The sequence below is a fragment of the Lissotriton vulgaris genome, chromosome 4_1, assembly GCF_964263255.1.
Source record: "Lissotriton vulgaris chromosome 4_1, aLisVul1.2, whole genome shotgun sequence".
NCBI classification, from domain to species: Eukaryota; Metazoa; Chordata; class Amphibia; order Caudata; family Salamandridae; genus Lissotriton; species Lissotriton vulgaris.
In genome coordinates, this window is record NC_141691.1 from 1153759564 (window position 1) to 1153775547 (window position 15984).

Genomic DNA, 15984 nt, shown 5'->3' on the forward strand with positions numbered 1-15984 from the left:
TACAGTATTGTAACATTCTATGTGGTCCTGCTTCACATATTTGGAATTCACTCTGTGTTAACTTTAGCCCGTCCCTGTCCTGAGAAAAAAGATCAAAGGGTAAGTCTGTTTTTCCACGTCGTACATGTTGCGTGTTTACTACAAACGAGGTTGCAGAAGTCAACCATTTGAGCAGCAGTGTATTCATCAGCACATCGTAATGGCACAATGATCCAAGCGCTGATTCCATCTGAAAATGTCCCATCTTCCTTACCGTCCATGAAGCAGCCAGCATGCTTTCCGCTCATCAGAAATAGAACATGAACACTCATCACAGTTCATGTGCTCCGAGTTCCTTATGATTATATACTATTTGATAAAGAATTGTCCGTTTTATTAACTCCCCATTTCAACGAAATCAGTCATGCTTTTGTCTCTGGATCATTTTTTAAGCAGAGTTATTAAACGAAAGCAGGTTTAGGTAAGAGGGTAAATTGGTGGCGAGTGTCTGGCATTTGAATATCGCCGATTAAGAACACATTCTCTTCTCCAAATTGAGTTGTCAGATAGCATTTGGCTTAGAGCATGAAGGGGAGTTTAGCTGCGAAGGGAAGGATAAAAAACAAAAATAACCTTTCCACGGAGTGCAGCGCTCTTGTTCCTGCATGGCCTAATTAAGAGCCTAATTACATTTCAATAGGATGCCTACTGTCTGCCCAGATTGACCCCAGCGCTGTCATGACTCTGTTATAGAGCGGCAGATCAATTACTTATTTAAACCATTACCTGAAAATGAAAAATGAAAGCTGAATTACATATCCTACATTTTACACCGATAGAACACTTTGTTGTTTCATCTTGCTTGCTCATGAAAGTTTGAAATGCATTGGAAGAAATAATAATAAGGTAACATTATCTGTGCTCTCAGTGCTACAGGGTCAATCAAACATACCATGTTCTGCCCATATGACTGAGTATTCGGAAGTTTCGCATCCTCCCTGCTTTGCAGTTCGAAACGTTTTGTGTACATTTTAGGATAAGAGGAGCGACACTATTTTGAGTATGTCTTCCTAAAATCGTGTCTCAGTAATCCCCCTCTCATGAAGATTCTGCTGAAATACAACCATGCAACCATTTTTAGCCGACCAACAAAAATAAATGTATTCGTGTGTAACAACATAACTGGTGCTCGTGTAAAGTGCTCCAATATACCTTCGGGTCGAGTTTGCGCTATATGAATCTGCAACGCAAAAAGAAAAAACCTCAGGGCATATTACCAAAGGGGGCGATAGGCAATTATCACCGATTTTTCAGCCGCTAAGCGATGATAATTCTATCGCTGTATTAGCAAGCTGTAGCTAACTGATGTAAGCAACAACTTTTAGGCGATAGCGAGCGGTTTGGGGGCCGCTTTGCATGTCAGCGATATTTATCGCTAATGACATGCAAAGTGGGCGTACCCAACCTGTTAGCGACTAAAAGCAATCGCTAACGTCGCTATCACCTATTAGCAAGGCAGGCGTAGCAATGGAAATATTCCCACTATCGCCAAAAACTAACTCCTGCTCAGACCAGTTCTTAGCCATGTTATCCAATGGGAGGTGGATAACACGGCTAAGAGCATTTTGTCGCTAATGCGTAAATATCGCTGTGTTCTCAGCGATATTCACGCATTTCGCCGCTATCGCTGGATATTTTAGCACAATGGAGAAAAACGTTGCTAATAGCATGTTTTCTGTAGGGCCGCTAATTATTTGGGGGTGAAAATATCATCTAAGATCTGTGATAAAATTCCCATTAACTACAATGTGCTTGTCAAATCAACTAAACAGCTTCTTAAAAAATGGCATAAACTACCATTAAATATTATAAGTATAATAAACTTAATTAAGATGAAAATTCGACCAAAATTTCTTTATTTTTTCCGATCTATTCCTTTGACACTTAATAACGTCTTTTTTAAAAAGCTAGAAGGAATTTTTAGCAGCTTCATCTGGGGTTATCAGAAAGCACGAAAAAGTTTATTTTCATTAAAAGGATCTACTGATATGGGAGGTCTTTGCTTCCCAGACATTAAACTTTACTTTTGGGCAACTTTCATTGGGCGCCTTCATTCCTTGCTTAACCCTGAGTTTAAAAATTTGTTTTTTCATACCATTATGCTGAATTTAGATGCAAGAATGTTTCTGCTAAGATTGAATGACCCAAATGTTTACAAAAGAGTCAAATTTAAGACAGCTGAAGACATTGCTAAGATTTGGTTTGGTATGATGCATTTCTGTAAGACCTCTTTCTATCATTCAAAATTAAGGCTTTGGGATAACCCAGGACTTCCAGGGATATTTAATGATAGCTGGGCTAGTGCTTGGGTAACCCATGGTATTGTAACCTTAGGGGATTTGTATGGTGCTTTTGGCCTTTTAGACTTTGAGACATTAAAACATCTGTACCATCTTACGGAGTCTATGAGGTTTAAATATATCCAGGTACGCCAGATGAAAATCTTAACTGTCTCAGAATCTGATATTTGGGAGTGCCTCTATTCATCTAAAAATAAAGCAGTAATAAGCACTGGTTATAACTGTTTAATGTCTTATGTAAAACAAGATCGCTCCAAACTAGCGGAGAAGTGGAGCTCTAAACTTGGAAAGACAACCTATCCCGATCAGATCTCTCACTCTCTCTCTAAAATCAACAGTTTGGTTCAATCAGCTAGCCTTCGATTGTAACAATTTAAAACTTCTTGTTTGTTATACCATACCCCGGAAGTGGTCCTCAAATGGTCTTCAAAAGCATTATATACAAATCGTACCAAATGCCCTAAGTGCGCTACTGTGGGCACTAATATTGAACACATGTTATTTTCCTTCCCGGAATTGAATGACTTTTGGCTTAATTTAGATAAAGTTTTGAAATTTAAACTGGTTAGACCTCCATTATTATCAGCTTCTCCTGTACTTCTAGATATACATAGTATTACTTTACCTCAAAAAGCTTTAATTACTATTTTGTTATCCTGTGCTAAACTTACTATAGCTCGGGCATGGATATCACCACAGCCGCCACATATTATGCAATGGTGGTCCCTGGTCAATGAAATACATAACATGGAAGCTGGAATAGCCTAAATTATGGGTACTAGGTCTATGCTTAAGTTTGAGAAAATTTGGGGCAATTTTATATAAAATTTTCTTAGCAGGGGCTCTTTTCTTTTTTGGTATGAATTCTCTGTTACTCATTATGTATCTCTATTATTCTGTATTTTTTGCCATTCTGTATAGATTCATGTACAGATTTTGATGGTCTACATGTATTGTTCTTGCTGAGTTTTCACTTTGTGCTGGTAATAAAAAGAAAAAAAAAATAGCATGTTTTCTCCGCTAACATATCCAGCAATAGGCAGCGATAAAAAAATCGTCGCTAAGCTTATATAGCGATAAATATCGCTAATTGTTGGTAATATGCCCCAAGAGTTACTGCCCTTTTCCAAAAGCTCTGATGTGAACATTTTAGGCAACATTGAGATGGTTAGTAACTAGTAATGGAAATACTGGGCACGGCCATGGAGATACCGATATTGCTTGTGTGTCCAAAGCAGGAAAGGGGCTTAATGAGTGGTTCAAATGGGGAATAACATGCTGCACCCTAATTTGCTAGTCTTTTATCTAATAAGATTCCAAGATTATGTGGGACATATTTACAAGCCCCTGACGCCACCACACAATCACTTTATGTGAAGTGGTGGCTATAGGGGCTGCACCTTATTTACAAGTCCGCCGGGGGCCGTCACGTCGATATAACTTTATCAAGTACGTGTGCGATAACAGGTTATCAAGGACTGCTTATACGCCTCTACGCTTTATGATACCATAATGGATACCAAAATCAATCTTATGAGGACTTTCTGATGTCATGTGATTTACGCGATACATTTCACAGCCCCCTACGTTTCTGGATACATCACTGCAATTTTGAAATTTTTACTAGTACTTGTACCATTACAGTGGTGCAGCAATTTTCTCATCCTCACCGCACTAATAGCGGATTAAAAAAATCTATCAAATCTGCCCTGACGAAGCTCCCATGTTTGAGGAGCAAAACGCGTTGGCTGTCCTGTGCACTTTGAAAAAACAAAAATAAAAAGAAAAATCTATTTTTGCAAAATTCTGGTCTTTTGCAATTTACTTCACAATTGGTGCTGCCTCTACGCTTTTCAAATTTTCTATCTGGGAGTCCAGTGGGACTGAACCGCAGCAGGTCTTGGAGGTTGGACAGCACATTAAAATTGAACATTTTATGGGAGTTTGGAAATTTGAGGTGCTTGCCGTTTGATCCGCTGTGGAGATTCTCTCTTTTTCGATTATTTACAAGGCAGCATTAAGCAAATTAACATAGCTTAACACTGCCTTGCAACTAAGGCTCCCTTTCACACTTTACTTAGCGTGAAAGGAGAGGGCAATGGGTTTTGTGGTGGGCGTTCCACTGCAACACCCATTGATTTTGATGCTTTTTCGTATTTACAAAAGTGGCGTAAATAGGGGGCAGCACCAAGATTAAGAACAGGGAACGCCTGGTCTTACCCCGGCACAACAAGTAGAAATTTTTAATTCCTTCTTGTTTTTGCTGTTTGCATGTGTGCTGCTTTGTGCAGCACACATGGAAACAGCGAAACGCTATTGATTGTTTATCTGCAGGACGGTGCCCCTTACTGCACATAATCATTAAAAAAAATAAACTTTAGCAACTACAATGTGTGCTGCTCCAAGCAGCAAACATAGAAGTTACAAAACACCTTTTAAAGATTGTTTATGTACAGGAAACAACATCTTCCTGCACATAAACAGTCTTCCCCTGACACGCAGACACCCTTGCACTATGATGCAAGGGTGCCTGTATTGGCACTAGGCAGCTAAATTTAGCTCAAGTGCAGGTTAAACGCAGGTCTGTCACATATTTTTGTATATAACGTGCAGCCCTTGTTTCAGAAGTGGCGGAGTGCGGCATTAACCCAAAGAGGTTAACTTCATGCTTCACCACTTCTATCGCAAATATGCCCCTGTGTCCCTTCCCCACACAAATTTTTTAATGGGTTGTAGCAGGTGGGAGGTATGTGCAGAAAAGGATTTGGTTTTATGAGATGCATTCCCTCACACCCGAAAACTTTGAAGCGTGCGTGGTAGTAATTCTTCAAAAAGATTTAGAATTACCACTCCAAGTAACTTAAGACGGGGTTCTTTATCCACTAACTCGAAATTGTCCATCTTTTAGCCAAGTGAAGCCTGACTGAGTGTGCTTGATTTTCATCATGTTGCAATGTGGTCTGAAAAATAGTATATCTGCTATCTCAAGGGTCAGAAAAACTAAACTTCCCAATATCTGTACTAAATGCTTTTTTAATTTTATTATTTTCTCGTGGTCAGTGATATTGTGCAACTACAACATTTGATGCTCATATTTTACCTGCAATTCCCTACAAAGTGCCAGCATCTTGAATGTATTATGCAGTGTTCTCCTTTTATATGCTCATTTTTACTTAATTGTCATCATGAATTTTAAAACATCTTGCTGCTGAGTATTGACCCTGGAAGAGACCGTGGACCAAAGTGACTGAGGAGTGTAATCTGACGGTGTCCGTCAGGTGAAGAACTATGGGCAACGATCTGCCTTGTCCTAGAACAGGAGGTCATCTGGGTCTGTGCAGGAGTGGAGAGCATGATTACTAAAAAAACATGTTGTTTTTTTACTTTGGACGAGAGTATACCTACTATGGAGAAGGGGGTGCTGCAGTACATTTCTATATAGTGCTGTATGGACTAGAATCCTTCAGCCCAAGAACTGTGCAGAACTCAGATCAAAGAACTACATCAGGTTCTGGGGAAGAATCAACATTTTCCTGTGATGAGCCCATTATATCCCTATCCAGTAAGAACCTTTTTGCTCAACTAGTTATTACCTGGTGGTGTGCTAAGCAGGCCACTGCACTCCATTTAGAATTCCAATCAGCATTTGTGGCATATTTTAACAATAAAAGGTGACCGAATATTCGATGTGGAAACATGGTAGGTAGAAAGGAATAGGGAAAATTCTCCAGGGAGAGTTAATTTTCAAATGTAGAACATTGAACAATACATTCAAGTAATGATGCCAGATGTCGACTCGCCTTTGGATTAATTAGTAATTTAGCCAATATTTTAGGTGATTTTTTTCTATATGTTCAAAGTAAAGTTCTGAACCGCTCACTTATGTGCGGTTCTTTGATTGTGTCTTGGTTGCCTCTGAGTCGATGGACTGTCAGATGACAGGTTTACACTGATGGAGCCAGTAGAGGCGATACTTGCATAAACACAATGCTGTATGGTGGGGCAAGAACAGCATCAATTTATGGTTGTGCTCTCGATTTGCTAAGCTTTAGATGTGACCCTGAGTCTTAATCATAACTACAGAGTCACTATAGACGACAGTGTAATACTCCCATCTTTATATATTGAACAAACCTATCTATAGTCAGATATTATTACACAATGTGTTTGAAGAAAAGCACATTAAGTGATCAGTCTTAACCTGTCTTTAAAGAAGACTAAAGATAAAAATAGTAATCATTAATGGCAACATAAGTTAGTTGCATGCCCTATAATACTTTTAGGTGCTTGGGAAAATATTGAGTCCACAAGCTTTCTCTGAGACAAGTACAGCCAATAATTTCACTTTCTTCTATACACATATTTTTCAATTGGGCTGGAAAAAACCTTAATTTACTAACATGTAGCTAAACCCTTAATTTGCCTGCATGAACAAATACTTTAGGGGATGATATCTTAAAAACCAAAGGCACTGGAGATGCTTGTCTGCTAGTCTGCATTAATGTGAATAAAATACAGAGTCCTTTCTCTCACCAAGAACAACAGTTGTCACAATGGACTGACTTAATTCCTGACCCTACCCTGCAAAATGTGGCATTCATTGAGGTTCAGATGTCTCACTAGATCTCTTCAATCTTTAAATTGAACCGAGAAGCATGACGATATAAGACAAGAACACTTCCATGGACCGAAATGCTGATTATAGTCTGCTCTACATTTAAGTCTCCAGCCATTCGAACATTCCGTTCCATAGCATCTTCATTGACAAAAGAATAACAAGAGCATCCGCCTTGTACCTAAACATTAATCCCCCACAAAATTGTATTGATTCTTCAATACTTAACAACTCAGCTATTCCAGTACACAAATGGTATGACACCTTCCCTTCCACAGGCAATAAACCGTCTTGAGCTCCATTATCCAAATGTTTTGTATTTTTTATAGAAGTCAGTCACTGCCGACTCACGCATCAATAATCTGGCAAAAATGCATATTTCCAGCTACACCTTCTAAAGAAAAGCAAAACCTACATTCTCAAAAAGGACCTCATATCAGATATTGAGTTATTTTTACTCTACCACAAGTTACTTTTACTCTATCACCTTAGTGGTGAGTATTCACACAGAACTTGCCAATCTCTATACCCCTGTAGGTGAAAGGGTGACAAGAGAAAAAAAAACAACATCCTCTTCACAACCTCTAAATAAAAGGGAAAAAACAAACATATCTGGCTTTTTTTGCTTGTCTCTCAGATTCAGGAATCCGGTCCCTGAGGGTGTTAGAGTGAACCAGAACCTCCTTCCTATTAGAAAAAACATCAAGGCTTACCTGTTCACGACAATGGGGCATATTATCAAGCCTGTGCGCTAAAATTATCGCCGCTTTATCGGCCGTTTAATGGGCTTGATAATATGCTCTGTGGAATTCCAATCGAAGCCCATGTTAGATGTCTTCACATCTAACATGTGCTTCGATTGGAATTCCATAGAGCATATTATCAAGCCCATTATCGCCGCAGCCGATAAAGCGGCGATAATTTTAGCGCACTGGCTTGATAATATGCCCCAATGTTTCTAGACGAATTCTCCTCCACTCCACTTCTATTTCAGTCTCTCTCAAAATTCTCAAGTCATTTTCTATGAGTCCCCTGTGAAAATTCCTTCCTCCCCATAAGACTCCATGATCTGTGTGTGGATATTTGTCCTGCTATACTATGACTATGACTATTATGTTAAACACTACTTTGTAGCATTATTCAGTTCAGTGTAAAGTGCTCCATTTTTATTTATGGCTAAGTCTGTTCTCAATAAATACCCATTCATAAGTATAAAATAAATACAGTCAGGAAGGTCCAGTCACCTGGCAGCCAGTATGAAGAGCTCCACCTTCTCCCTCTCAATTCGTCTAGTTCTTGGCCATGACTTTGTAATTTCATCATTTTATGGTGGTGATCACGTGGAGGAAATTTGTAGATGCTGAGGATGTTGATTGATCAAAAAATCTTTTTTGTCCATGGGAAGAAATTACATGAGTAGAAGTAACTTACAAGTACAAATAGAATATTTTAGGAAATTACATGCTTGCTTACAAGATTTGGGGGCAGATGTATCAAGTGTTTTGCATGACGCAAAAGCTGCGAATTTCTATTTTTCAGCGTTTGCGACATGCAAAAAAGAAATTGGCATATATGAAAGAATTCGCATCGCACAATAGGAATTCGCATGTTTGTGAATTCTTAATGTGCGAGAATGGAGAAATCGCAGAATAATTCGCGAATTCCGATTTTGCATTGTCGCATAATAGCAAAATTCGCATGGATATGTAAGAAATTTTCGCAAATTGCGATTTTGCCTATTTTGCACATTAAGGAATCGCTATTAACACCAGGTAGAAGAAGGTGGTAAAAAAAAAAACTATAAATGAACTCCCAGAATGCATTTTCACTGTTTCCAAAATGGCGGGACTGTACCTGATTGCCAGGAGTATGCGCATCCAAGCTCTTGGCCAGAGAAGACAACGGCAGGAAAGGATATTCCGATTACGCATTACGCTGTTCCAGCAGACACAGGAGGAGATATATGAAAAATACAGGCTACATCCTCACACCATTCTTGACCTCATTACTGAATTGAAACCATTTTTGACACACCCAACTGCCAGAACACAATCAATACCAACACATGTGCAGGTATTGTGCTCACTGCACCTTTTGGCTTCTGGCTCCTTTCAAACAGTAATAGCAGAGGTTGGTGGAGTCTCACAGAGTGCCCTATCACGTTTCTTCCATGTCTTCTTGGATGCAATGATCAGTAGACTTCAAGATCATATATATTTTTCAAATACACATCAAGCTATACAGGAAGCCAAGTTGGATTTCTATCAAATTGCAAGATTTCCACATGTGATTGGATGCATAGATGGAACCCATATTGCCACCACCCCACCAGCAGCCATTGAATATGTATTCCGCAACAGAAAAAGCTACCACTCACTGAACATCCAGGTCATATGCAACGCTAAATACATAATCCAGGACATTGTGGCAAAGTTTCCAGGGAGTACACATGACTCTTACATCTTCAGACTTAGTGCAATACATAGACGTCTCAGTGCTGGTCAGTTTGGAGATGGATACCTGCTGGGTAAGTAATACTCATCCATCCTCCCTTCCACCCAACCAATGTAATGGAACTCAGAGTCACTTTTTCCTCTCTAACTTGCAGGTGATAGTGCCTACGCAGTGCGTGATTTCATACTCACCCTATACTTGAATCCTGCAAATGCAAGTGAAAGACGCTACAACAGGGCACACTGGTCCACACGTGGGGTAATAGAACGTACATTTGGAATTCTGAAAAGCCGTTTCAGACGCATACACAAAAGTGGAGGTGCATTGCAATACAATACAGAGACATGTTGCAAAATAGTGACAGCATGTGCAATGCTGCATAACATGGCAATCCGCAAAGGCACAGAAATTGAAGTGAGTGACTCAGACACATCTGATGATGATGATGATAACCCTCCCCCAAGAATGGCAGTGGCAGGAGTAGGAGCCATGGCTGGTCGTCAAAAGAGGGCAGAGATTACACGTAACTATTTTTAGGTGAGAAAAAAAACTAAACACCATTTTCTCTATGCTATTGTTATTTTATTCAGAACATGCAAACAGTGCTATATGTATGTTAAATTATTTGTAATCATTGTGAATTTACATATCCATACTACTAAAACCAAACAAAAAATAGTATCAATGCATGACTGCTGCATAGGTACTTCAACATGGTAAGTCATTTTTTCCGTTGGCGGCTGGCAGCATGTTGCTCAAGTGGAGGCATGGCCTCTTGCTCTGCTCCAGTAGTGGAATGCCTTCCACTCCTGCGTTGCACCATGATGTTTGTTGGTGTGGGGTTGTTGCTACTCCTACTGGAGTTGTCCTCGCTTTCTCCCGAGCACAGGAGAGCCCTTGCACCTGAGTTGGTCGTTTGCATACTTTCCAGTACCAATGTCATATTGTCCACACTCTTTCCAACTGAACGTGTGCATTCACTCAATTCACGCTGCATGTTCACACTGCGACGTGTGAAGTTGCTGGTGACTGCACATAGCCTGTTGATGGCTTTGGTGTAGTTGTGCATTGTGTCCTGCGCAGCCTGTGCAGCCCTGTTCCGTGCCTCCTCTGTGTTGACAAGTGCCAGGCAAAGTTTATCTATGGCATCAGCCATGCGTTCCTGGTTCTTGTTGGATTTGACTAGCTGCCTATTGATAGATCTCAGTGCCTTATGTTGAAGGCGTTGTACCTCAAGCATGTTGTGCTCAAGGCCTGCAAACACTGTCACTACTTCACTTTGTCCTGTGTTATTTACAGATGGCTCAAGACGGAATGCACGTGCCCTCCTTGGACTTTGTGATTGCTGTTGTGCATCTTGGGAGGACACAGTGACTGTCTCATTGGACACTGCTTCTACATCTGAATTTTCATCCTCTCCCATTGGTTCTAGAGGTAGAGCTCGTCGGCGCTTCCTTTGTATGGTCACAGGGGCATTAGTGACTTCATTTTCTATATCTGACATCACATGGGGAGGTGAAAATTCAACATCATTGTCAGTCCTGTCCTCACTGGTATGTCCTGTGAATGTAGAGTGCAAAATATGAATTTGTTTTCATGACAAAATAAAAATTCTCATGGCAGAGTATTACTTGTACTGCACTGTTGCAGCATTACGAAGTGACTATGATTGAGAGTGTTACTATGTCAATGGGACTACCACTCCCATAATGCATTGCTCTGTTCTTGTTTCACAGTGTTAATGGACTAATGGTAATCTTACATGCAGTGCACACACACACACACACATTCTTTGTACACACACATGGGTGCACTTTCAAATCCTCTTACCTTGTGCTGTTGCTGTGGGTTCTGAGCTGTCAATGTTAGCCACTCCACTCACACTTTCAGTTGACAGTGTGGATTCTATCAGTTACTCATGGGGTGTGGGTTTGTCCACCATGGAAGTTCCACCACCTGTTAGGTTGGCATCTTTGATCCTCTCAGCAAGTCTTTCTTTGGATCTGAGTCTCATGTCATACCACTTGTTTTAATTTCATCAATGGAGCGAGTGGTGACTCCTACAGAGTTGACTTTCTCCTGGATCTCCAGCCATATTTTTCTTTTCCTGGAGTCAGGTACCTTAAATGATTTTTTCCCAAACAGGTCCTCATGGTTACACACCATTTCTTCTATTAGCACTTCTTGCTCCTTTTCTGAGAACTTCTGCTTTCTTTTTCTCTTTTCAATTGGCTGCTCCTCCTGTGCCTTCTGTGACTCCATTGCTGAACAAACAGGTCTGCTCTGCCTCAGCACACTCTTCCAACTGCCACTGGGTGTGGCTCTGGGTAGCAGGTGCAAGCAATCACTGGGACTTCCTGCTTGTGATGTCATCAACTTGTTCCAGCATTGCATGATTCCCGTTTTAGCGAATTCTTAAATTGCGAAAATCGCAATTATGCGATCCGCACATTAATCGCATTAATTTCTCGAATTTTAAGAAATCGCTATTTTCTCGCAATATTTTTGTTACATACCATTTTGCGATTCCGAAATTGGGATTCGCAACAAATCGCTATTACGGACTCGCAAAATAGTTTTTTGATACATCTGCCCCTTGGTTTTAAGTTTTCTCTTGCAAAGATTTTTTTTGTGTAAGGTCTTGTCACAAGCAAATATTTTTCCATTCGGTAAATGGTATCTTACAAATGAAGTGGTGTTTTCCTAAGCACAATTGTGTACTATGTACCATTATTGATAAGTGCCGGTCACTACATTTTCACATATGGTCATTTCCAGAGGTAATTCATGAGTATATCTGGAAACCGGTGACTGTCACAGTTTTCCATCTGCAGCCTGGGAAACTTCTGTGAACTTACAAGCTGACTTTGGACCTGATTATGAGTTTGGTGGTGTGGGTGCCACGGCCTGCTCTGTTCCCACACCGCTAAACCCCAAGGCCGCCCGCGGTTTACGAGTTACTTTGTGGTCTGGTGGGCAGCCCTTTTGCGTTCCCACAGCGGTGTCTGTTACAAAGGCATCGCACTGAAAGCGCCAGAGCCCAATCTTGCATTGCATGGACTGTGCCGTCCATGCCATCCAGAAAAGGGTGTGCATGCAGACAGAGGAGCACACCATGTGCCCCTCATCATGCATCTCATGGCCCTGAGGTCCTTGTAGGGCCCCTCTGTTTCCTCACCAGCACAGGTTTCATAGCAGACTCACTGCCCTGAAAACTGTGCCCGTGTGGAAACTCCCAATTTGCTTGCCGGTGCCACAGCAGCGCCACTAAGCAAATTGAAGCCAAGACCGCTGTGCCACTGCCAGAGATCACAGATCCTTGTCGGTTGAGGAGTACCTATGGCAGTCCAACTGCTGTAGTTGTAATACGGCGGTTGGACTGCCAGTGCAGCTGCCATCGACCACCACCTCACCTCCACTGCGAGTTTGGCGGTCTGATGGACCTCAAAACTCGCAATTAGGCCATAAATCTACACCATCCGTGATCATAAGTAATCATCTGTATATTTTGTTAAACATTTCCGTCATCTATGTTGACTCAGTTCACTCAATGTCTGCATGAACTCAGTTTAAAGTTCTGAAATTTCCATGTAAAATCCTGATTACATAGACAAACTCTAGGAGCACTTGAGAGTTTGGCAGATTGAGACAACCTCACTTTGTTTGACAGATGGCCCACATTAGCAAAAATCTAAATAACCACAATAGTGAGACATTGAATAAAGAAGTATCATAGATGTCTACTGCTGAAGAAATGATTAGTCCTTGCAAAGTTACATCATTAATCTGCCTACCTTGGAATGATGATGCTGTACTTCATTTTTATTTATTGAGAGGATAGGCTCAAATTATTTAGTCGCTATATGAAGAATTTGACTTTATTTCTAAAGAGGATAAGATTTATGTTTGTAAAGGAGCTTGAATACATAACTACACATACGTATTGTTGCAGGACCAGTTTTTAAAATGGTCCACTGTTGTAGATATTTGTGTGTATAGGGTTTTTGTAAAGCAACAGAAGGCATTCTATGAATGAATGAAAATGAATGAGAAGTCACTTCTGTCACGGTTAATTCACAGTTTCTCTACCAAAGCCTGTCCCTTGGATGAAAGACACTATCAAGTGTATGAAAGTAGAATTTCACTTCACTACTATTTTTTGTATTTTTGCACTTGTATCTGACCTTGGAGGGCATGGCTACTGATTAGTACTGCTCAATGTGGGGTATCTGGTTTTGAATCCAACCATGGGCCAAACTGTGGAATCCCTGCCCTTGTTACTGGGGGTCACCTCATTGGAAATACCGGAATAGATCAAATCTCACCACCTTGGGATTAATCGGGCACTAGACTGAGAAAAAATAATACCCAGATATGAATTAGTGTCATTTCACTATTGGTGGCATACAGTCCTGGGGGCCACCTTGGGTGTATTCAGGCACTAGACCGAGAATAATAATACCCAAGGCGCATTTGCTGGCATATAGTCCTGGGGGCTAACCATGAGATAAAGCTCTTCCTTAATTTGCCCTGCAAGATTCTTAGATGATCTTTCCAATCCCTGTGTATCAACAAGTACCTATAAACAGGCATTAGATCTATAACACATCTATAACAAATGTGGAATATGCAGCGCGAGAGTTACAACAAGTATTTGTGACATATAGCGTCAGGGGACTCCAATATGATCAAGGCATGTGAATAACATGGTATTGTGTTTGGTATTGTATAGTTGTATGTTTTATAAAGAAAAAAACGTTTTAAACTATATGTATTCGACAAACAACTACTCTGTTCCAAGATGGTGGAATTATGTACATACGAAGTCACATGACCTGATCCACTACCTTATTTATGTTTACTTTTGTATATAACATGCACGACAAGGCAGAATGGGTAACTTGTGATCAAGGTACAAGGAATGCCGAAACGCATAGCGTGTAACTGAGAATAAATGAATTTTGGTGTAAGTTCCTGAGTGCGCTATGTGCTTTGAAGCAAACTGTGGATTATTGACATTTTGGGCCTGGAGAGGTCCGCCGAATTTATGCGCCACCTGACTTGGGAGAAAGGATCCCGGAAGGACCCTTCGTGTTGTTTGGAATATATATATATGTGCCTCTCACAGAAGAACACTTTGGTTGGGAACGGAGGCTAGAGTCAATTGATACTTGTTGATGAACTGTGATGATTTTGTGATGCTAAATATGAGGAATTTTACTTAAAAACCAATCCACTAGTTTTATAGCTTTCAAAATTTGCCCTATTGCACTTTTGAACACTTGTGTAATATGGAGATGCCATTTTAGTTAGTGCCCAGTGTCTCTGGGTTTTCTCTACTTAATGAGACCCGCTGTGCGGACGTGCGGTAAGCGTCACACAGAACTACACTTTGGTTGGGAACGGGAGATAGAGTGAATTGATACTTGTTTATGAACCGTGATGAATTTGTGATGCTAAATATTAGGAATTTTACTTCAAAAAAGATCTGCTAGTATTTACAGCTTTTAAAATTCGCCATATTGCACTTTTGAACACTTGGGACATCTGGCGGTGCCATTTAGTTAGCGCTCCAGTGTCTTTTGGGTTTCCTCTACTTATTGAGACCGACTGTGTGGGTGCGCACTGTGGGCACACCACCGGCGAGCCGATGACGTGCCAAAGGCAAACTCATCTGTGCCCATGCATGTCTGACCAGAGTCAGGGGACAGAAACACGTGCTCTCTGTAAGAAAGTAGAGCCTTGTATTTCTCCATCTAACTCTGGGCATTGTATAGACCTTGTAATGAGATATGCTTACACTCTATTTGCTTAAACAAAGGTAATCTGTCTTGTAATCACTGATCGCCACACTGAAAGGACCCAACTTAAATTTAAGACCTCTCACTTTTACAAAATGTTTTTAATCAACTGTAGGTCGCTGTCAAAACATTTTGCTGATCTGTTTAATTTTATTGAAGAGGTACAACCTGAAGCAATATCCCTAATGAAAATGTGTCTCCACAAGGACTCAGGCCTGGATAATATATAGACCCCTCCCCCTGGCTATTATATCCAGTGAAGAGATTGTGGAATTAGGAAGGGTGGAGGTATTGCTGTCATCATTAAAGACACCTTTAAATGCCTCATGAAACCTGATATAGTCCCTGACTGTGAAAGTTTGATCTTTGCAATCTCCATTCTCCTACTTGCACCTTTTCAGGGATTCTAATGTATAGATCATCAGAAGCTTACAAACAATTTCTTCATTCTCTCCCTGAAATAGATAGCTGCTAATCTGGCTAGCATCTCCTCCACCTTCTCTTTACTAAAGGACTTTAGTTTACATATTGATAATCCATTGTGTCTCCAAGCCTCTGAGCTTCTTCAAGATCTTTCAGCATTTCAGCTAGCACAAAAAGCATTGGGCCATGTTCACTGTAAAGGACACCTACTTGATCGTATTTTTTCTAATGACAATAAGTAAAGAGATTTGGATGCTATCTCAGTGTCCTGGTCGGGCCATTATCTGATTCCAGCTACCAGGGATAGTGAGACTCAACCCTCCAATCCCAGTTCCACTAGTAGTTTACAGCA